At 37.1% G+C, this 24,643-nt stretch overlaps 1 pseudogene; it reads right to left on the reverse strand.

Moving 5' to 3' along the window:
- Positions 1-1,424: 1,424 nt before the first annotated feature.
- Positions 1,425-24,271, reverse strand: LOC122326032 (annotated as a pseudogene).
- Positions 24,272-24,643: the final 372 nt, after the last annotated feature.

A 24,643-nucleotide genomic window follows, 5' to 3' on the forward strand; every position in this document is an offset into this window, starting at 1 on the left:
CATGCTCGTTTTAACTACGCATTGAAGCGCTTTGAAGAAACAAGCCGATTGCGGAGATAGTGGAGATTTTAATGTTGGTTGGTGCAGAGTGCGTCTGATAAGCAAAAGCGTACGGCTTTGTTGCGGCAATAAAAACGGATGTAATTGAATGAAAGACGATCTGTCGCTCGGTTTAATGTGAACCCAAACTAGCGTGGCTTTCCTCCGTGGAGCTGTTTAGCACGTGGTTGTCTAAACCTGCAGAATTTAAACACACTTGATTTTTAAATCAAGGAAATGTGGAAGATGTTTGAGAGCTACGGCATAAGAAGCATTTCCAACGAATGCGCTATTTTTCGATTTCTCTATATGTTTCTGTTTTCTACGTAAACGTGCTAGATGGTCATGTATGACTCGCACACGAGCGCTGCGGCTTTAAGAAAAACAAAAACAAAACAGAGGACCAATGAGAAGGCCCTGGAGGCGGGGCAAGGGTTGCTAGCTTTTGTTTACAGTAGCAAGTTGGCATGGCAACTGTTTAGGCATTCTGTACTGCGCTTTTTTTTAAAAAAACATTCGTGAGCGTTTTTAAGATGTAAAAACTCATTTGTTGGCTGTGAATGGCTCCTTAATCGGTTTCATAAATAATCTGGGTACTATATTTGTGTTGGCGTCAACCCACTGGTTTCCATGCAATTTAGCAAAAATTGACTACTACTGTAAAAACATCTACTGTAGCTCGTCAGAGACTAAAAAATACAAAATATGTTTTAATATCCATTTAGTTTGTATTTAGTTTTTTTTATCGTGGTAGGGGTCAATTTGACACCATGTTTACTCATTTATTTGTTTTTAAATTAGCTGAATAGACACAAAAATCTAATTGTATCTAATATTATTTGTACTTGGCAAATGAGCAGATTTTATTTATAATGTCTTGACTATACCAATGGGCTTCTGATTAATTTGCATGCACATTCATTGACGAATTCAAGAAGAAAAAAAATAGTTAAACCAGCGTGATTAATCAAGTCAAACTGACCAGCAACGCAATAATGGTCTTTTCTGCACACAGTTTTATCAATGGCTTCAGAGAACTCGCACTGCAGCACACAAGTCATACAGACAATTTTTTTAATAATTCTTTCGTGTTGTTCGAAAGCCAGAAGGGGTTGGAGAGACACATTGTTACATTAAAAACGAAGTAACCGTTTTCTGTTTTGAGTCGAAAAACGATCCGTTAGCATTCAAATTATTTACACAGGGTCAAAGCAGAGCAATGCGTTACACGTTTTTAAAACCCACACATATATATCATTCATAAGAAACTAGAAAAACAAACATTTCTCATTTTGTACAGAATTTACAAAAGACTCATCACTTAAAGCAAAGGAAAAAAAAAAAATAGAAGCATGTCTACTTTACTGTTCCGGTTTCATTTTACGTTAAGTCATCTATTCTACTATTAAAATGAATCTAGTTTAAATCACATTCTGTACGCAAATATGCAAACGCAGTCGGAAAAGCTGGGTCAACATATTTGGACATGATGTGTTTTTGCGTTACTCTGGAGGTAACGAACATCGGTACTCGAGGAGGTGTGATAGAGTTATCTAGAAACAAAGGTTTTCAGGTAGCTAACTTTACAGAAAACATGTTAAATAGATAAAAGTTGATGTTATGTGTGGCCTTGATTTAGCAATATTTGCTTCACCAAAGCGACAGCCGGAGTGAACGAGAAAACCGCCCGTAGGCATTAATTCTTGACAATGCGATGCATATTTGCGCCAGAAATTGACAGAAAATTTTCATTAGGTGTCAAATCACGTTCATATACAACGTACGCATAGCAGATATTAGCTCGGAGCCGATCAAATGCAGTTTTGACGTAGTCTTATTTTCTTCAGTTTACGGCAAAGATAAAGTTGGATTTGGTGATGGAAGCTAGATCAGTGAAAAACCACACACACACACACACACACACACACACACGCATCTCGGCTTCTTAGCCAAAGAATAAACACACCGTCCCGAACTTTCTGAAGAAAAAGAACACCGTTTCCATTTTCCACATGGCTCGAGACATTCCTCGTGGTCTTTTCGAGCACCTCAGTTCACCACGGCTTTCAGAAAAATAAATGGCTGGTGTGCCACTGGAATTTAGGTGAACAGATGTTCTTCTGGAACATGTTGTTTCGTGTATTCGGTTATCTTGCGTTTCAAACTGTCCTCTTTAAGCAACACTCTCTGCACGAATGTTAGTAAGGCTGTCTAACCTATGAGTAAGCTCTTTCTCGATTTCACTACCGCAGGTTAACAAACTACAGTCCAGGTTAAAGTTATTCTCGCGAATCCTCAAGGAAAACCCGTGTGTGTGTGCGCGCGTTTAGACCAGTTCCACTTTGGAGTTGGGATACACGGCCACCACGTCGTAGCCCTCGGGAGGCTGCACACGGGCCTTGGCGTGCGTCTCGCAATACAGATTCTCATCGATGAAGAAGTATCCTCTCTGCTTCAGATTCAGCCCACAGTCGTCACACATGAAGCAGTCGGGATGATAGAGCTTGTCTCTGGCCTTCACGATGGTTCCCCTGTGATGAGACAGGCCTTAAAGGTCACTTGTTATATTTGAATGCTCTGGGATTTTAAGAACAAATCGTACGAACACTTTCAAGTGTTTATACTTTATAAATGTCTCATTCCAACTGCAACACAATTTGTAGTATCCATGTATATATCGACTTTTTTAAATACATTTTCAATGTAAAAAGGTTCTTTTTAAGAAATAAACTAATACAAAAAGTCAACGCTGTTCGATTTGATTGCTATAGTGACCTAATAAATACCCTGCATCCATTCAAGTAGTATTGAAGACTAAAAAACTAACAAAAATTAATTATGCTTTTTGCGATTGTTACTGCTAAAATTTTTTTCTGAAATTATAATTGTTTTGGTTTAAACCATCAATTTTGATAATCAAAGATATTTTTTCCCCAAAAACATTCATACAAAGTGCAAAAATTAATCGCATTCAAAAAGTGTTTTATTTGAATAATATGAGTGTGTACTGTGTATATTTATTAGGTATATATAAATACAAACACAAATTTTATGTTTATATTTTAAATGTATTTTTATATAATATAAAATCTAATAATGTAAACATATAAATATACACAAATACTTTGGAAATATATACATAATAAACATACACAGTATGCATATATTATGTAAATAAATTTTTTTGGATGCAATAAATCACAATTTTTTCACAGCACTAGCTACCATATAAAAGTAGAGTGTTCATTATTATTATTATTATTATTTCCATATTTTTCAATGATTTTAGTTGACTTAGTTTAAGCTTGTTCAAAGCTGTCTTTATTTATACTGTGATTTTGTTTTAAAATATACATCAACAACAATTTTAAGAGCAGGATTATAGCCAGCCGTAACGGAGTAAACGAGAAATTCCTGGCTAATCTGACGCAAACCCAGACATAAAACAGAAACAGAAAGCTACTGTTCTGGACAAATGTCTGTTATGTGAACCTGGCGGCTGATTGAATCCATATCACTGACCCAGCTAACTGTCAAAGTATAAGGTTCTCCTGCATGCTACCAACAAAACATGGCCTTTAGTAATGTTATAAAAACATCAGCACAAAAATATTTATACGTCATTTATTGAATGTTTCTGAAACGTTAGCTCTTCTACATTCACTGTAAACCGGGGCTTACTGCTTTTATAAAACGGTTATTCCACGTACATAGTAAGGCTTCACAAAATAAAACAGATAAAGTGTAATGATATTAATAAAAACATTATTCCTCCGCTAAACAATATAGTCCCTTAGAAACGGTAGTGGTTGCAGACAACAACGCAACACGCGGACAACAAAAGTGTACGTTTGTAGAGTATTTTACAACAGCCGAGCACAGCTCAGCCAATCAGAATCAAGGACCAGAACTATCTGTTTTATAATAAAATGTTTAGAGAACATTCAAAGGTAACGTTGGAAATAATTAAATGTAATGTTCTCTTAGCGTTCGCTGACATGTTTCGTAAACGTTTTCAAAACTGGACACGTATGTTTTTGTTTCTGTCAACTGGGAATCCACTTCCTTTTATTAATCTCGATGATCATATCCATATTTGGAGGCTATACCATCCTTCAAGAGCACTTACAATGGACACTTTGTTTCGCTCTTCTGTGGAACTTCCTTATCATATGACCTCACCGTTTACTCATGTTTAGTGGAAACTGTGGGAAAGTGCCAACAGCGGTAGAGCGACTTACAGTAATATCTGGATCACCTGTGCTGTGGAGGAACACATGCTGCAACAGGTCCGGCTTCATTAACAATTACATACTCAATGAACGTGCCACTATTGTTAAGTCTTTTAATGTCGGCAAGTTATGAAGATATGTTGCTATTTATATAAAGCTGGTGTCTGTAATTTGTTGGGGTTAAAAACAAGTACAAGTACATAACTATGCTATTGCCTTACTTTATCCCATTCGTAACGGTAAACTTATAATAATGTTTTCTAATTTGAGTGACACCGGTAGGTTATTGCGGGAAATTTGAGCGTGTTCGTCGTTAAGTCACAAAGAAGTTGTCCCAGGCACTAGGCTATAGCATGTGAGGATCCTGCAGGAAGCACATTGTTTAATTATGGCCTATTCTCACAGCAGCTGGAATGATTAAATGTCCAAAAATACTTCCGATGGCGGACTGTAATCCAGAAAGGATTATATGAAACACAATTAAATTACATTCCATTCCAGTTTACAGCTGATTACAGACAGCCTGGGATTAGGCAAGATTTGTATTTTAAAGACAACCAGTACGAAGGAAGCATAGTTTGCTTTTTGGGCTTAATACGAACTTTAAATAGTATGACAATTAGAGATTAAAGTGTACATAAACGAAAATCTTAACGCTAATACACACTATACTCACAGTCGTGCAATGCTGATGTTGTTAACATGAATAATTTGAAAAAGTATAACAATAATAATCATTTGCAGGGTTTGATGTGATATGAGCTGAACGATTGTTAGATTTAATCACCATTGGTAGCGTGATTTACTGTAATGTTTTTTTCCTCAGTTGGTCAGAACAAACATGGCAGACTTGTTACTTCAGATGACAATATACGGTGAAAATTCTTATTAGGCTCATAAATTCCAAGACCAACAGCTACACATTCATCTCAAAACCTTAAAATCATCCGCGCAATTCCAGATTTTCAAACAGAGATAACAAAGAGGCAAAACTTTAGCTTTATTTAGGCTCATATAGACTGAATTGACCTTTCCCCTAGAGTTAAACAGTTGAATTTTTTAATCCATTTAGCTGATCTCTAGTTCTAGCGGTAGCACTTTTAGCTGTAGCTTAGAATAGATCATTGAATCTGATCAGACCATTACGCCAGAATGAGAGTATAGTTCCCATAACCATATCCGCAACTTTTTACTTTCCGTCGGTGTTAGTATGAGATTTAACTGCAGAAGAGTCTTTAACTTTAATTATCAAAACTATCAAAACTCGTTGATCATTTTTGTTAGTGATCTAATCAGATTCAATGATCTATGCCAAGCTACAGCTAAACGTGCTATCGCCAGAATGGGTTCAAAAACGGTAAAACTCAACTGTTTAACTCTAGGGGAGTTGGAAAATGAGCCTACTTTTGAAAAAAGTTGAGTTTTCCTCCAAACGAACAGATAAGAAACAGAACATCACACTTACACAATGCCGTTTGCACAGCGTGTGCACTGAGGCAGCTTCTGTAAGCCGGGGATGGGCGCCAGAGGAGCTGTAATGGGGCTGCCCAGCTTTGGCACGGGGGATTTGACAGGGAACGCAAGCCTCTGACCCCATGTCTGTCCACGGGTGAGACCCCTGCAAGGGAAATAAACTCAAAGTCAAGTGCACAGAAACTCATATTCTCAAATCTCAGTACAGTAAGTTTCTACTAAGAAAGGATGTGAGAATGGAACAAGCCGTTTGTTGTAGTTCTTGGCTCACCCAACTTGATCCTGGAGGGCCGGCGTCCTGCAGAGTTTAGCTGCAACTTGCTTCAACACACCTGCCTGTTAACCTAGTAAGACCTTGACTAGCTGGTTCAGGTGTGTTTAATTAGGGTTGAGCTAAACTCTGCAGGACACCGCCCTTCAGGACCTCGCCTGGTGACCCTGGTTTAATGTTTTCTGTTTTGAGTGGACTTTGTAACTTTGCAGATCTTTATTCTCAAACAGCAACATCGCGAACGAAGGCTGAAAAAGTGAAAAAGCATGAAAGGACCCCTTTAAAGAAGTCACAAATGTTTGAATTTAAAATTCACATGATAATTCAAACACTCAAACTAAATTTTGTTTCCTCATTTACTTTTTGTAGGGATTAAACAATAAGGCATTACTTTTAAAATGACTTTTACCAATACTATCCCCAATTATGCCGTTAATTCTATTAATTCACGTAAAGATTTGCTCGTTGCATAATATTCTTGAACGGTTCTCATTTCTGTGTGAACTGTTGCTTTTAAAAGTGAGAAATAACTCAAAATGTGCGCCCAGCAGCTGTCCCTGGAACAAGAGAAGGCCGGAAATGAATGTCCTTCACACTTCAGTCCCAGCTCAGATGCTATTCTCCATGCAGACGTAGCTGAAAATCGCGGGTGTGTGTTAGCTTAAGGGCATGGCTGGGCTCGAGCCATATGGCCGGGAATGGAGCACAGCTGCCAAGGCCTCCTCCTATCTTCTCTGTTTCAAGCTGAGCCTAAAACCAGGGCCATGAGCTCAGTGGAGAAAACCACCCTGCTGCTGGACGAGGAAACATCCGAGAAAAATCTGACGGATAAATGTTAGAATGGTGCCCGCCTCCGTCATCTGACTGTTTCTGTGCCAAAGCGAGATCATTAACTCTGTGTTATTCCCAGTGGCTGCTGGGACAGGTTACAGCTCCGAACCTGTCAACGAATACCACTAATTACACACTTAAACACTTGATCTCTGAGCCCTGTGGCTCCATCGGGCTTTAATTCAGTGTGCGAGAGAACGCAAAGTTTAAGTATAGCGGAGTCTAGAGCCTCTCTACGGGATCAGCCTTAGACAAAACATATTTCTGGTATTATGTGACATAAGAACAAAATTTTGGGGGCTTTTTAGCCTGCAAATGACTACGGAGTGAACTGACACCAAAAATTCAGTATATATTTTTAAATAGCATGACAATTATAAAATAGTTTAACAAGCAAATAGCAAGTGCTGTGATAAAACACTGGGTAACACTTTGTATTATCAGCACCTTAAAATAGAGTAATTGTAGAGCAATAGAGCAGTTGTACATACATAAAACAAAATGTACTTACCATGTAACTACGTTTTGGAACAGTTTGTAATTATTTATTTAATAGGCTGCTACTGTTACACATTTGTTACAGACCCAGTCTGTTACAGCATCTTATGTAACCGAAAGACTGTAACATATTTGCTTAAATACATGTAATACCTTTCTAATTACATTACAATTACAGAATATTACACAGGCATAAGCTACTTAAAAGTGTATCAATATTGTACTTAAGTATAAGTAGCTGTGTAACAGACTCTGTATGTTACATATGTGTAACAGTAGCTGCCTGTTACATCTACATAATTAATGATACATAAAAAACTGTAAGTACAGGCTGTTCCATAATTTAGTTACACAATAAGTACATTTTATTTACTAATAAGTACCTAATTAGGTAATTATTTTGTATTATGACATCTTAAAATAAAGTGTTACCAAACGCTGCATGTTATTTTTCCTTTGACACATACTGATGTGAAAAGTTCGTGTAAATTCACTGCATAGAGTTGCATTTCGCTAATTTCATTAATTATTGTGTAAATACAGTATCTGTAGGGGCCGTTCACACAGAACAATGCGCTACTTTTCTATCTAAACTCGGTAGACTGACATGTGTGACTGCTGCGCTCCAGTTTCATACCTTTTGCAATATATTAAGTTTAACTTTTATACACAGTGCTGCACATCAGTGTCAATTTCAAAAATGTGGGCCAATCAGAAAAGCCCGAAGGCGGAGGCATTGCAAGCTTTTGTTTACAGTAGCAAGTTGGCATGGCAACCGTTTTATTTGTCGGCAACATGGCGTCAATTATGTATCGGTAAGTTATGTATCAGTAAAACAAAACTTGTTACTGGATTGTTATATATTTCAAAAGACATTTTCCTTAGGCAGAGGCAATGTAGCTATTTTTGTTACTAAACTTTTTAAAAAGAGTAACCTCACTGTAAACTGTAGCTTTTTAAAATACCAGTGACTCAAAACCAGCCTTTGTTCAATCTCAGCGTTCCAAAGTCCTGGTCCACATGTATATTAAACATTAAGAGCCATATTTACTAAACAGAATAAATTAGCATGAGACAGCAATCACATTATAACACAGAAGGGAGTGGAAAGTTCTGCGGCTGATTTACTGACAATGCATTAGCCATTATTTTGAAATGACCTAGTTGCATCTGTGTTAATTTGAGCAATCTACCAAGACCAGCACAAACAAGCATATCCAATGACAATCAGGTGCATGTGATCTACTATTAACAACAAAGGCAAAAAATGGTAAAGACAAAGCTTACCAGTAGACTGACTACTACTAATAAGATTGCACTTAATTCCTGTCCTCTTCATAAATGCTGTGTCTCAAATGGAAACTCCTACAAATGCGTGTGCAACAAGACTAACGGCTTTATTAAATTTTGAAGCCCAAAGAAGTCATGTGCTGGTGCAAAGTGCTAGTAAATCTGGACACAAATGTTACAACTGTGCGTCATGCAAGACAACATTTTCACTTTTACTATGAAAGTGAAATCTGAGATTTCACCCACAAATGGCCTATACTTTGGAGTGATGTTTGGATTTAAATGTTTTCAGTTTACTATGATCCTAATAAGTTGCAAAAACCTTAAAATTCTAGTATTAGAAAGTGCAAATATTAATTCACGTCAAAAGTACAACTTACATAATATTGCCGGTAAATGACAATTTCAACATACACTTTGAGAGAGAAGTCAAAGGGTAAAACTGACCCCCATCCTCAGCTTCCAGGATTCCCTGCAGGTATTTGAAGGAGCCAGATTGTTTGGGAGCTGACACAGGTTCCTCGTAGTCCTGAAGCATCCTGTAGACGTCTGACTGTGTGTCGAAACCGTTGCGGTTGCCTGATGAATTTACTGGCAGTTCGGGGCTGAGAGAAAAACACATCCAGATCTCTTTCTCTTCCAGAAACATCTGCTATTGCCATATGAGCTAAACACTTTCTCGGTGCATCAAGCTATTTATAAAAGCTGAAGGAATGGAGGTCAGTGTAATTGGTTTAAAAATTCTCAACACATTATCTAAAAAATGTTGCACACTGTATTGAACTCGCAATTGTTAAAGTTGGAAATCATATTTAGCACAATATCATCATTTTGTGAAAATAGAAGTGACTTTAAAACTTTTGGATGTTAGGAGTTATTTTTGGCATGGGGAAATATTTCTGGTATCCAGTTCCAGTTGTTAGAGCTTTTGAAATATTACTTTTTAAATATTAAAACAGTGCACAAGTACACATACATATATTATGTAAACAAAAACGTATTTTGAATGTGATTAATGATGACTAATCATTTGAAAAAGTAACTTCACTGATGTTACTCCAAGAAATTACATGCTTTATAATAACAGCACAACAATAAATGATGAATTAATCCATTATCAGCAGATCTGATACATTTTAGTTCGTCTTAATGAACTGATGCAATAGAAACGCTTCAAGTGCTTGATCTTGAGCAGAGCATGTTTCTAGAACTCATTATCATTTTAACAAGTTTAACAAGAATTACCCTAATAATAAAGAATGAGTACGCACTAAGACCTCTGAAGGTGCTGAGGTTTTTTCCCAAGTAGTTTCCAAGACTTTCCATGAGAGTGATCAGTGTTATGACAACTTCTACCTTAAGTACGGCAAGAATTCATAAACGATGTATTTGTCATCTTCAAAGTAAACAGCGGGATTCTCTATCACCCTCATCTAACGTACAGATACTCCAGCGTTTCTGAAAACTCGAGGGTGTTTCGCAAATATCAGTGCAGCAGATGTTCCCTAAAGCCTCTTCACTCACTATCCAGTTCTAACACGAACTGGCTTTTTCATAACAATAGCTGTAATATCTATCAGTCTGAAGTGTTTATTGTTGTGTAGTGCTCTGAGCGAAGACAGGAGATTTCCAACATGGGAAAGATGCTCGGAATCGCTTCCTTGATAAATCACAGCCTTGTGAGGATCATAAATAACAGTTTCTGGCCGTTGCGAGAGCGGTGTGGTTTGTGCTGGTTAGAAGTTAGAGATGTACAGTTAATGCGAAATCAGATCTGACCTGGTTCACCCTGCGTGCTTCGTCTAATCGTTGTTCCAAAGGAAATACTTTATTCCTGTGCGTGTGTGAAAAGGCTCACCTGTGAGGGGAGCCCAGGCTGAGGCCTGCCATCTGCTTCGGTAGAGCCCCGTTCCCGTTATTGTGCGCATACAGGCCTGCTGGATTGTTGTACGTAGGTCTGGAGCTGCCGTTATTGTAGGGCACGGCGCCTGTGATGGGACTCTTGGGGGACGGACTCTTGGAGTGGGGCTATACCCGCTGCTGATTGGTCGAAAGGTCTGTGAAAAATTGTTAAAATACCAAAGAAAGTGATCCACTGTTTTACTAAATCTTTTGTACTGTAGAAATGCAATAAAGCACCCAGAGCTGGTTGAAAGTTACAATTCAAATCAGTTGAGATGTTAAGGTGATCTATTATGGATTTGATGATGGAAATGAGCTTTAATGCAGTGTGTAACACAGTGATTTAAAACATCCGGTGTAGTTTTGAATCTGAAAGTGCGCCGTGTATAAAGCTACTGTGTTGCAAAAGAGAGAGCTGGCTCTGAATCGTTCAAATGAGTCGTTTTTTTAAACGAGTCCTCAAAATCAAACATTAGCATATTGCCTGCCCACTTGAAATGAACATGGCACAAACGACAAATGCTGCTTTTATTATGAATGGAAATTAAATCGACCAATCACTGCAGAAAAATGAATCGTTGAACGAATCGTTTTGGAGTCATTGAGCAAATAGGGTAAAAACAAATGCATGATATAAGACAATTAAAGTGTTTTTTTGCATGCAGGTCAAACTGTTGTAGGGGACTCCCAAAACCAAAATATGAACTTTTCATAACTCATAATAAAGGCACTTTAAACGAATCGCGATACTGCTGGGTGTGAGAGTTTATATGAGAGTACTGGCTTTCTTCAGAAGAGTTCAGATGGTATTTTTTTTTCCTGCAAATGATTGAATTCGCTCGCAAAGAGTGAATTTCAGCCTGTGAGCTTTTATGTGGCATAATTTCTCATTTTTAAACAAAAAAAGAAAATAAAAATAAATCCAAGCTTGGAAGTTTCACAGAAAAATGTGCAATATTTTGACACTTTTTCATTCAGAATTTGTCTTACATTTTGGTTAAACAAATCATGATAAAAATCCTACGGGGAATCTAGCATTTGAATCGTATTTCAGTGAGTTGAGTGACTCGTAACATCCCTACCGAACTGTGTACGAGTGCAGCTCGATCCGGGACTGGAACAGTAAAACAGCCATTGACAAGTTTACAGATCTGACATGCTCCCAATAAACAGCTTACTTACAAATATGTAAATATTGACCGATGCACACAAATGACCTCTGGTCAACTCAACGCTTAAGTACAAACCATAGCAGACATTTATGACATCAGCAATGATTTAATTATAACTGTGTAATTGTTTGCAGACGTGGTAAACAGTTCGTCTGAAGTAGCATATTTGAAGACTAATTCTGAGAAAAGAAGAAACTCTGTCAGATTCAAAACTCTGCATGCCAGCAATACCAGGCTGGTTAATCTATGTCAAGATCAAACAAATATTAAGAAATTCTGAAGGAATGGTAGCCAGTTTTATCTACATTTTGCAAACATACAGACTTTTGCATATATATATATATATATATATATATATATATATATATATATATATATATATATATATTCCAAATAAATCCAGCATATAATTGCATATATAATTTTTTTTAACAATATTTACAATAGTACCGTTTTACTCTATTTTTGGTCAAATAAATGCAGCCTCGGTGAGAATAAAAAAATATGAGAATCAATTTCATAATGCATGGCTTATCTTGCTGCGTTTTACAAAAAAATAACAGTATCTGGGTTTGGATCGACATGAAGGTGAATAAATAATGACCGAATTCTCATTTTTGGCTCAATAAACGTTCACGGGAGCCTAAGAAGCGCTGGGTCTTTCAGCTCCGCAGCGGGGGGCGGAAAGATTCGTCTGCAAACCGCATTTTCATCTCTTTCAGGAAGAGGCTCTGTTTTCTGTTGACGATGAAAAGATCTCACATCCCTCTGTATTACGGCACGAAATGTTCCAAGGGCAACAAGTCAGTATGAAAATTGCATTTCTCATTTTGAGTGGACGGGAGCCAGCTGTGCTCAGCTGCTCACTTAAAACAGTGACCGAGACTATTTCTGCACGAATGAATGCTTTAATAGGTTCGTGTGTGTTTTATCATGCTATCCGTTCCCTTGAGAGCCACTTATAATGTGAAAAACAGAATTCTTTGCCGCTGTATCTTTGTAAATAGCCTCACTATATACTACAGAGTACTGTACGTGAAGTGCGGTTTATCTCCAACATCCCAATCCAGCTTCTGTGCAATAATTCACGGCAGGTCCACAAAACAATGTAAAGATCAGACTCAGGGATAATACACTTGCACTTTAAGTTAACGTCAGATCCAGAAGTTCAGGATGAGTTGTTTTGCATGTTCTTCTTAATAAATGTTTGTGTCTTGCTCTTATTGAGGAGTCATAGTACACTTTTATCATAGAAGACCATTAACAACTGGGCTTGGAAATATATCTGCGGTAGATATGAGTAACACGAGGATGAGGTAAGATCCTGACACTCGTGGAACGCTAGATATCCTCAGATCAACTTGAAATATGATAAAGCTGCATCCAAACCATTTTATTATGGAATTCATATCACATTAAAAATATTTCTTTAGTAAATATCAAGTAAATAAATAAGCGAAATAGAAGGTTTTCAACCACGTACCAAATTTCTAAATGTATTTCATGGGCAATAAAATACAAGTATACTTTAACAAATATGGAAATACTTATGGAAATATATTTTGGTAATAGGGTATAATATATTTGTAAATGGTATTAAAAATATATTTATAATTGTAAACTAAAAAATATATATATATTGGAAGAAAGTATATTTTAGCATGTATATGGAATCTTTGACAATCTTGGAAAAGCATGGATAAAAAATTTCACAAAGCAGTTTGAATTAGATTCGATGTCACAAACGTACAGACTGCGCTCTTGAAACGGGCAAGATTGGCCCGAACAGCAGATCATTTAACGTCATATTTCTACATTTGGTGTTTTATAATTTGATAATGTTTGCTTTACAGTATGATACAGCCGCTAACTGATTCACACTGAAGTGAAAAGAAATATGACGGCTATCCAAAACAATTACGACTTAAACCGATGCAGATCTGTTCTGACTTTTACTGGGAAGGAAACGGAGGCTGAAGACCTCTGGGAACATAAATTGAACAAGACCAACAAACAGACTGCTAGTCCTGCTATAGATAATGTTTACGGCCCTGCTGAGGAAGCGGCATCCAGAGGCGTTTCTATAGAGAAAATGTTTGGCAGAAATCATCTTGTCCCTAAAAGCCAGCCGTTAAGGACCTCTGTGTTGATGCATGCTCCTTTACTTCACATGTCTGCCACAAAAGGGTGTAACTGCAATAAAAACGGCAGATTTACTAGTCTGCACATCTGGTGTGTAGCTTATAAAAGTGCCAGTTTTGTAGTAACACTGAAAACCATTCATTTGTACCTCTGTACCTTTTTAACCATAAATTTCCGATATATAAGCTTACATTTTTGTTATTTAATAAATCTGGATAAGGCTTTTGTCTCATTAAATTGATTTATTTAACCTTTTCTGCGGTGCGGCGACTGCAGAGGAGCCTGCGTTTATCACCGGGTCGGAGGAAATATTACATGACAACCTTTTCAGACGACTGGTTTAAAAACAGAGATAACGGCTCATGAAAAAGGTTTACAAATTAAAAATAGAGAAATAAGAATATATGCATGTATAGATAGATAGATATATAGATATGCAATGCAAATAAGTTAATCCATCAGAGCCTTACAGAGAGAATTATGTATAATATAATGTATAATATTTATTGCTCGTGTTAATTTTTAAAGTTAACGTGCAACTTTTGATTTTAATAATGTATTAAAACATGTTGAGATTAATAAATGCTTCAGACGTACTTTGTTACTTAAACTACTTGTTACTAAACCGTCAGCAGGATTTGTGGTAATGCATTTATGCAACTACGACATAATTACAGAAAATATTGAGCTTAGAAATAAGTGGCATTGCATTATAAAAAAAATGCCAAATGAAATTTTTCTTGTTTTTCTTTTTGAAAGAAACACGACATGGTTTCAAATAGACAGAAATGACTTCGCTAAAGTAGACTTTGCAGGGTAAAGCTAGTTTCTTTATAATCGTCAGTGAAGACCCAGCAGAAAGACCAGGGAATTATTTACGAGGAGTTTTTGCGTCTGCTCATAAATCCCGACCATCATCAGGTTTCACTGACCTGTTTTACAATGCTATCCCAGCATGCCCTTTGGTTCCGGGTGACTGCCCACGGAGTCAGAACATTCAGGATCATCTAAAGCACCCTGCTACTGCCACAAACTGCTAGTGATGAGCTGAATAAATCTAAACGAACCACAAGCCCACTTTTATTAATTAAGGCTTGCGGTGGGGAAGTGACCCTGATTTATGGAGGTTGATATCGACTTGAGCGCCGCAAGAGAGATATAGAAGTTCAAGGGAGGACCTGATTGAAACCATATGGCTTCTGTTGACAGATCAAAAAAAAAAACACACTCCCAGCATAACATAACCTCACCACCTCACCAACGCATAACACAGAGCAAACAACTAAAGATACATAAAAAAATTTTTTTAAATGTAAATAATAGGTTACAGTACACAAAATGCATATTGTGGGTGTGTATATTATATATATATATATATATATATATATATATATATATATATATATATATATATGTGTGTGTGTGTGTGTGTGTGTATGTACATACACTACATCATTTATTTCTGTGATTAAAAAAAGTGTGATTAATGTTGAAAATATTCATAACTGTAATATTATTGACACCTATCAGGTATCATTGGTAGTAAATGATGGTTCTTATTATTAATATGTGGATACCATAATACATTACCAATTAAAGATTTGGAGTAAGATTAAAAAAAGAAATTAATACTTTTATTCAAGAATGCAGTAAATTAACCGAAACTGGCATATACTGACATTATAATGTCAAAAGATTTGAAACGTATTCCTAAATTATCCTTTAAAGTATCAAAAACGGTTTCCATTACTGATAATAAAAAAACATCAACATTTGAGCACCAAATTAATATACAGTATGAAAATGATCAAACTGTAATAACATTTTACAAACATAAATGCATTCTTGATGATCATAAGAGACTTTATTTAAACTTGAAATTGAGATCTTTACAAGCGGAATAAATAATCTTTCCGTTGATTTATGGTTTGTCAGAATCTAGCAGTATTTGGCTGAGATATAGCTATTTGAGAATCTGGAATCTGAGGGTGCAAAAAAATGTAAATACTGAGAAAATCGCCTTTAAAGTTGTCCAAACCAAGTTATATGCAATACATATTACTAATCAATAATTATGTTTTGATTTGTAGGAAGTTTACAAAATATCTTCATGGAACATGATCTTCACATAATACCCTAATGATTTTTGGCATAATAGGAAAATTGATTTTGACCCATAAAAATGGACTATAAAAGAGGGCCTTAAAAGCCTGAAGGATCACGGGCACTGGGCAATTTTGTTCCATTCATAAAAGAAATTTTGTCTCATTTTACAACTCTGAGGTAACAAGAATTCCGAGCAATGAAACAATACCTCAGTTATGCTCTGACCTACACAGTCTGGGTTAAAATACAGCCTCTGAAAAATTCTTTGGCTCTACCACATGCTTGGCTGCGTCTACTTCCATTGGAAATGACGTGACTTGTTCTATCGCTATTCTTATAGACTTTCAACATTCATACTTTCCAGTGGCCATGGCAAAGCCGCAATGACTTACATCTCAGCATGAGGCACACATCTGCTCTGGAAATCACTGAAACACACTTTATAGACGTTATGACATACAGCCACCAAATGTGAATGTGATTTTACTGAAGATTTGTGCAATGCCCAACCAATTCCTACATCAGGGCCAAAACCCATTTCAGGCCATCTGTCACATTTACCACAAAATATCTGACATACCCTATTTTTCATGACATGACTGAATAGAAAGAAAGCTGTAGCATCATGTTAAAAATGCATTTTAGGTTGGATAAATTTAAAGCAGTATTGAACCAAAAACGAAACTCATGCCATTCCAAACTTATATGAGTTGTGTTGAACACAAAAGAAGATATTTCAAAGAATGCTGGTAACAAAACAGTTGCTGGTAGCCATTGACTTCTGTAGTATGAAAAAATACTATGGAAGTGAGTGGCTAAAAATGTAAATACCATTCATTGACTGTCTATGTAATCCCTTTTGTACAATGTAAAATCCTTTGTAGTGTGAATTTTCTGTTCCCTATCTGTCAGTCACTACAAGTTATGACAATAGCCTGGGGTCACGTTTGGAGCCTGGATTCACTCTGATTAGGAGAAAAATGCCAATAAAATTTGGCAAGTGGCATTTGTATACCTGAGCTCCTCCCGAACATACGGGTATAAATGGTATCAAGTGCAACCACTCATCAGGTATTTGCTTTGGAGCTGAGTGTTCTGCATGATTGCGTTCATTGGGAACGCTCACACTTTAGAAAAAAAGAAGAAGCTGGAAGCAGAAGCTGTTTGTCTGGCATTATGGCACAATCAGCAACGTCCCTGTTTGATCAGCGATTCTTCTGGGTGTTTCACAAAAGAGCAATTTCTAGTCGGCTTGTATCTTTTTAAAGATGCCATTCCCGCTGTGTCCTCTTGGGTGTGGTCGTTAGCGAACCTCTAATCACACCTCTCTCTCCTCAGGGGGAGTGCAGGTGAGCCTTCTGCTGCCACCCATCCTGGTTCCTGTGCAAAGGACCACCTCTTGGCACATTAAGGTGAGAGCCGTCTCCATGAATCCAGCCTGCACTGACTGTCCTGTGCAGCTCCCCAGTGAACCGTCTGGGCTACTAGTTTCCTAGTTTCACTCGGCATGCAGCAGGAAGATCAGATGTCAATTACATCATTGAAGGACGGGTTTTCATCTATGAGGATGAATATTTAGCAGGTCGGCCCCTCTCAGGTGCGCGGCCACTGCCTAATTGGAGCCAGAACTGATGGCAACTGTGAGTATTGGGCTGGAAGTGTCCACACGTGCCAGCCCCAAGCCCTCACGGTTGAATGATTGGTGTCTGGGTGTGGACTGTGGATCATGGCCACGTTCCACCCCAGTTCCTTTCTCCCTGGAGGTGCCAGAAGCCGTTTGTCTCCTGGATACGTGCCCAAGGTTCCCACCAAGCCTTTTTGCGATCAGGTGGTAAACCTGCAAGTACTGCCCCTAAAGGAGGGAAGCTCTGAGCAGCATTTGTTTATCACGGAGGTCAGTGGAAAGGGAGAGCTGTTTCCAAGTAGAGGTAGGGTCTACTGGCATACCATTCTCAATCTGGGCGAACCGGCACACCTTTGTGGGGTACTACAATCTTTGCCTTGAGCCACTTTCTTCCCCAGTGATCCCATATGTGTATCTCCACAGTAAGGTTTCCCTTCGGCTTAGTCTGTGTCTCCCTTTGATATACTACTCTGTTGTCTCTGCTGTCAGTCGTTCCTCCCTGTTGGGTAGGACCTGCTTCTGAGACTAGTTCATATGTTGCACTGCCCCAGGTTGGGTCAGTCCATATTAGTATCTTCACATGTTACCTCCTGACATAGGGTGTGACCTCCTTGGAAGGTTCGCTTCCCTATCGTCACTGCCAAGCTGTTTAACAAATACGAGATATCTGAAGTAGTCTCCGCTGAAGGTCGAAATTCCCTCTTTTCGAAAAAATTTACTCACCTGTGCCAAAGTCAGCAAATTTGCTCTGGGGCATTGGAAAAGTGCATGACCTTGCATAGCATTTGTCTGATATGCAGTTGACTGTCAGCATTTTCAGTGCTTTAGGTTGTGACTGGGCTCATGTTGTTTGAACTACAATTATTGCAGAATTGTTGTCAGATTTCATTGGTGATTTCAAATATGAAATTTAATCGTAAGCTTAGTGAACAGTTTGGGAGAAATTGATGTTTCCCAATACAAAGAGATGCCCAAGAGGCATTTCAAAAATGGCCGCAGAGTGACATGACTTGTCTTAAAGAGACTTTGCTAGTAGTGACTGACAGATAGGGAACGTCTCGGTTACGTATGTATCCCTTGTTCCCTGTTGGAGGGAACTAAGATGTTAAGTCCCTTTGCCACAACCTTGAACCATTGCTGAGTGCTGGAACAAGTTCTCGGCTCCTCAGCAAAACCTGATGAGTGGTTGCACCTCTTGCCTTTTATACCTGTATGTTCGGGAGGAGCTCAAGACCCCAGTCTGTCATCATGACATAACACCTCCTTTCCCTCCATCAGGGAACAAGGGTTATATACCCAACATGCATATTTATTGCAAGAGTGACATTTTAACATTTTATCTCACAATTTTTTTTACCTTTACATTTTTTATTCAGTGGTAGAAACAGGCTTCTATAGAACTGTGGCATATAAGCTCAAAACTGCGAGAAAATGAATTGTAACAAAAAGTACATTTTTGAAAAATGTTTTTTTCCCGCAGACGAAACAGGCCTACCAAACAAAACACATCAGAAGGCAAAACAAAAAAACTATTTTTGTTTTTTAAGGTTTAATTCAGCATTGTGAAGTCGTTTATATTCCTACAAATGCTCAAGACAGCTGCTGCTCATCTGTTGAACACAACATGCTCACATGTGAAGCTGAAAGAACTCTGTCATTCACTGCAAAGAAGCATCTCCTAAATGCCTTGAATTAAACGTAACTGAAGCTACGAGGTTTTTAAAGCATACAATTGCTCGATTTATGCAAGCAGCCTTTATACCTTTGACTCAGACTCCAGTGTGCCGGTGTATGGACTTGTCTTGATTTCTTCTATTCCAGTTGGAGACCAAACCTTTCCAGATCTAAAAGACAAAAGCGGCGAGTTGAGTGAAGCCATATACATACATGAGTGTGTATTTGTTTATCTATAACAGATAGCGTTCCTGACTGATACCAATCAACAATGTGCTTGCTTGTCATGAAAATCTCAAACAGTAAATTGGTCCAGTGAAATGGTAAAACTAAAGGGATATTGAGCATCTTTAGAGCAAATGGACGAACAAACGCAGTGGTTTTCCTCTGCCCCCTCTCTTCTTACACCTACATGCACACAGCCATACGCAGATCTGAGCAACAAAGAAAGCTCTGTGGTCCCTCCCTCCCTCTCATGATGGAAACTTCATCACTGAAGCATGAATGCACCCCCTTCTGAGTTGGCTTGGATGTGGCGGGGTGAGGCAATGGCTTCGAAATGAATGTCAAAGTGACTTAGGGTCATCTGGATGTGACTGATTAAAGGATGTTTTCCATATGAAACCCATTCGAATAAAGACGCTTTTTTTCAAATGGAACACTTTTTTTTGTTGTATATAGGGCTGGGTGGCATGACAGTAAGGAGGCCAGAAGAGAAATTGCTGTACTCTGTTTACCAGGAAAGATATGTCGGGCAGGAAAGCTTCATATTGCTCACCCGTGCTGTAAACAGAGATACATAATCAAGGATGTACTATTTAAGAGAATTAACCAAAATAAAACTTTACTCCTTGAGAAGTGTTCTTACTGTGCAGTCTAATGGTTGCTTTTCCTTCATAACAAATACAACATCTAAAAAGGTCAAAACTTTCCAAAATAATATAGAATTGAACTGAAATGCTGTCACAGGTTTGGGAATATTGTGTATTTATTTATTTATGATACTTTGAACATAGGTTTTCTGTGATTTTAACTTTTAATGATAGTTTTTGTATTAATTTTACTGTTTTGAGTTAATGACTTTTGTACTGACACAGATCATTTACTTGTGATGAATATCTTTCAGTTTTGTCCATCTCAAAAACAAAAATTAATTAATTAATATATAGCATTATAAAATAAATAAATATTATATATACAGTATATATAAATATATATATATAAATATATATATATATATATATATATATATATATATATATATATATATATATATAAATCTAGTATTTTCATTATGAAATGATTTAGTTTTACTGAATTAAGTGTCACACTAGATCATACAAAAAATACATTTCCAGGAATATCATAGTACGTTAAATGTAATTACAATAAATGTAATTTAATTTTAATTTCATTTAATCATCATCATTCATTTCATTTAATGTCTTTCTTGCCAAAATGTAATTCCTTCATAGTTTTTGGTAAAATACTCCTAGTACATCAACAACGTGAAGTATTGTGTGTTTGGGAATGAGAGGAAAATGAGCGAGGCAGATGCAGTGGGCAGAAATGACGCACACAATGTACCATTTTGTTTCCACTCTTTCTCCATTATGATCTATCACGTAATTTATAATTCAGAACGTGGCACACAATTATGCTTTGGGAGGCCGTCTATCAACATGAGTCTGAGACACGCACAGTAAGAGACTGACCTCCTCATGGGGACAAATGGGATTTTTTTTAACAAGATCCTAAGAGCATTTGTATGTATTGTGGCTGTACCACATGTACATTTACTTAGGTTTACATAGACAAAAAGATGCATCTAAAACATGCATTTTTGACATGTGATCACCTTCACGTAAATCATAAATCATCACGTGTGAATTCATTTGCTTCTGCCCTCCACTAATATTGAAACCCTTGGTAAATCTGAGCTACGGTGGCTGTGGAAATCAATCTGCATTATTTATCCTTTGATCTATTGCTCAGAAAATACTTTGAATTCTCATTCTCATTAAAATCTCATTGTGAAATGATTGCTTTCTCTAGTTCACATCGGCCACAATTATTTGCACCCAACTATTGCAACGTATTTTGGCAGAGAAAAATTAAAAATGATAAAATAATTGCTTAATGCTAAACAAGATTACATTCCAAAGTCTTCAAATGAATAACATTTATGTAATTGTTTAACCATTACTTTTAAAAAAAAATTTATTCGGTCTAATTTGGCGCTGCTTTTTGACATTTTAAGTCTAAACAGATAGGTCTAATCACCATAATTTGTTAGCATTTGTCTTTATATCGTGTATACTTTTAGGAATAGTGTTAGGATTGGGTTTAGAGTGAGATTAGCAGCTCGAAAGCACTATATACAGTAGAAATACAAAAAAGAATCAGGTCATCCCATTAGCTCATGTTATAAGTGGGTGTCTCAGCCCTGTTGCTAAAATAAAATGTTCCCGTCTATCATATTTTCCTTCTTGTTGGGATTTCTTCAATGAGTAACTGAGTTTCAAAAGCAGAGGGTTTTCTTTGGCTTTCCTGCTTTGTTTCGTTTCCATTTTCAGGAAGGTGAGTAATGCACAGATGTTTCCAGAAAGCACAGCGATGAACTGTTCAAATACAGTTTCCAATTTGTCATGTCATTTTTCATAAGACCCTTGTGGTATGATCAGTGAGCATTTGTATTTAGCTGTGCCCCAGTAATACAAAACAGACACTTATTTACATTTGCATTGTGCATGTATTTGTATCCGAGCTCTGTTAAATTACTTCAATGTTGTTTGTGCCTCACTCACCGAACCAGGATTATTCTTACATGCTACATTTTAGGAGACTGTTCTACAAAGACAAGCATGTGACTTTTTATTTTACGTATATATATTTTTTTTACATGGTAAAATGTTTCCTCTTATCTCAGTCATGGTCAACTATGACTTTCTGAAGAGTGTAAACACAGCAACTCTCATTTTTCCGTCTTTTCACTTAGTCCTGGAGACAACTTGCTCTTCAGTAGCAATTATGATAAGATGTGTTGTCAGAAGCAGGAGACAGCAAATGCTAATAAATCCATTTTATCCTTTAGAGGTCTTGCCCCAAATTAAAGCAGTTCGCAAAGCATGAAAACGCCTGGCTTATGCTGCTAATTTATCATAAATTATGTATTACGTCAATTATAATTGCAACAATTTAAAATAAGGACTAATTTGTTTAGTTAACTATAGTAGGTAACAAAGCATTTATTAATCTTAGTTAACATTTACAAAAGCATAATTAAAATCAAAAGTTGTATCTGTTAATTATATTTAATGGAGGTGAGCTAACAGTTGTACAGTGATGACCAGAATAATTAGAACATGTGAAAAATCTGAAAATATCGATCTTTTTTGCCTCCAAAAAAGCTTTTACAACTGCTACATTTAGGCTTCATGTAAAGTTATTAGAGATTATAAAGTGAGTATATTCTCCTGCAGTAATATAGTCAGATAATATATCCAAATCAGACATAAGTATCATGGTTTTGAAATGAGATTGATCCATTATTCCACTGATATATGGTTTGTTAGGACTAGGCTGAAATACAGCTATTTTAAAATCTGTAATCTAAATGTGCAAAAATTTAAATATTGACAAAATCAGCTTTAAGGTTGCCCAAATTAAGTTCAAAGCAATGCATATTATTAACCAAAAAATAATTTTTTAAATATATTTATGGCAGGAAATTTGCAAAATATCTTCATGGAACATGGACATAACCAACAGAATATATTTTTGTTTATACCACAGCGTTTGTGAACAAGGCTTACATTTAATATAACATTACCCAACGTTTTAAGAACAAAAGCAGATAATTAAGAATAAAACTGATCAACATGTTTAGCAATTTTCGTTTTTTAACTATGCATTCCAGTTAATCTCAATCAGCTAATTGAGTAAAAATGAACTAAATATGGCTAACCAACACAATAAAAACATGATAACATAAAAAAAACAACAACATGATTTTTAAGAATTATTATTATCTGTTCTCTAATAAACTCTTCAAACATAGACAGATTTGCGCATTGAGCCTAAAGATTATTTATCTTACATAATATCTGATTGAAATGAACTTAAACTAATTGTTTGAGCATACATGGACTAATAAAGGCCTAAAGCATTACATTTGAAAGCCCTTTTGTTGTAAACAGCTAATTTAGAGCAAAAGGAGTAGCTTTACTGCATCAGAGATGTATAACTTTGCTGACAGCTAAAACTACCTGGTTAAACCAGCTTCATGGCACTGGCTGTGTTTAAGAAGGGATTGGGATCAAACAAGCAGTCCATTCCTCCTGTAGTATCATATTAATACAAATTGAGCTTCTTGGAAAAACGTATTACAATACAATGCTGGTAAACGCCCCCCGGCCCCCTCATGCAGGATGTCCTAACATGTCAACTTTGCTCGGGACGTCCTGTTTGTTTAACTAACAGCGAAACCTGTTTGAATGTATATTTTCATTTCAAACACTTAACTAGGGCTTGACATCACCCGATCCTTTGAAATTCCCTTTTCAGCTGTCAAGAAACGCCAAACGCAGCTCTTCCCTCTCTTTGTTTCCTCCTCTAAGCTTTCAAATCCACTCGCAATTCGTCACTCGCGCGTCATTATCCACTAAGCACCGAGTCCTGCCCTGTTTTCTCTGTGCCCTTAATTCCTCTTTTTTTTATTTTCTCCGCTCCCCTGCACTTTCATGACCCAGGTCTTATGACTCACTCGGCTTTAAGTCGCTGGCCCAGCAGCCTCTTTCCGACAGCTTCACGACTTGTGGAAACAAATCTTTCTCATCCGCCTTTTCCAGACTCCGACTTTCTTTAAAGAGGAAGGAGGAGGCTCGGGAGATACGGCGAGATTCCCAGCAGCTGTTGTCTGCCTTCACAGCGGCTCGAGGATACGCCAGGGTGCCTTTATTTGAGAGATGTAGACCTTTTTGTCCAGCGCTGACTCAGAGGTCAAGCGGGAACACATCCGGTACTTCCAGTAACCCGACGTGGCACCGCTTAACGTTACAGTCAGAAACACGGATGAGGGGCGTTAAAGGGGAACTCACCACTGGTTTTCATAATACACTTGCTGTCTATACAATAGAAAAACCATTAAAAAAATAACTTGAGAAATCTGAGAAAAGAGGCAGTTCCTAGCTGAGTAAAAGGTAGGAAAATGAGCTCATCTCGAATTTAAAGCTTCCTACAGGTGTCAAAAAAGTTGGCATGGGGGGCAACAAAGGGTTAAAAAAGCATAAATTGTGAAACGATTCAGCTGGGAGACCATCTAGCAACTAATTAAGTTAATTGACGTCAGGTCTGTAACACGATTAGCTATAAAAGGGATGCCTTAGAG

Source organism: Puntigrus tetrazona, chromosome 21 (assembly GCF_018831695.1).
Source record: "Puntigrus tetrazona isolate hp1 chromosome 21, ASM1883169v1, whole genome shotgun sequence".
In the NCBI taxonomy this organism is placed as follows: Eukaryota; Metazoa; Chordata; class Actinopteri; order Cypriniformes; family Cyprinidae; genus Puntigrus; species Puntigrus tetrazona.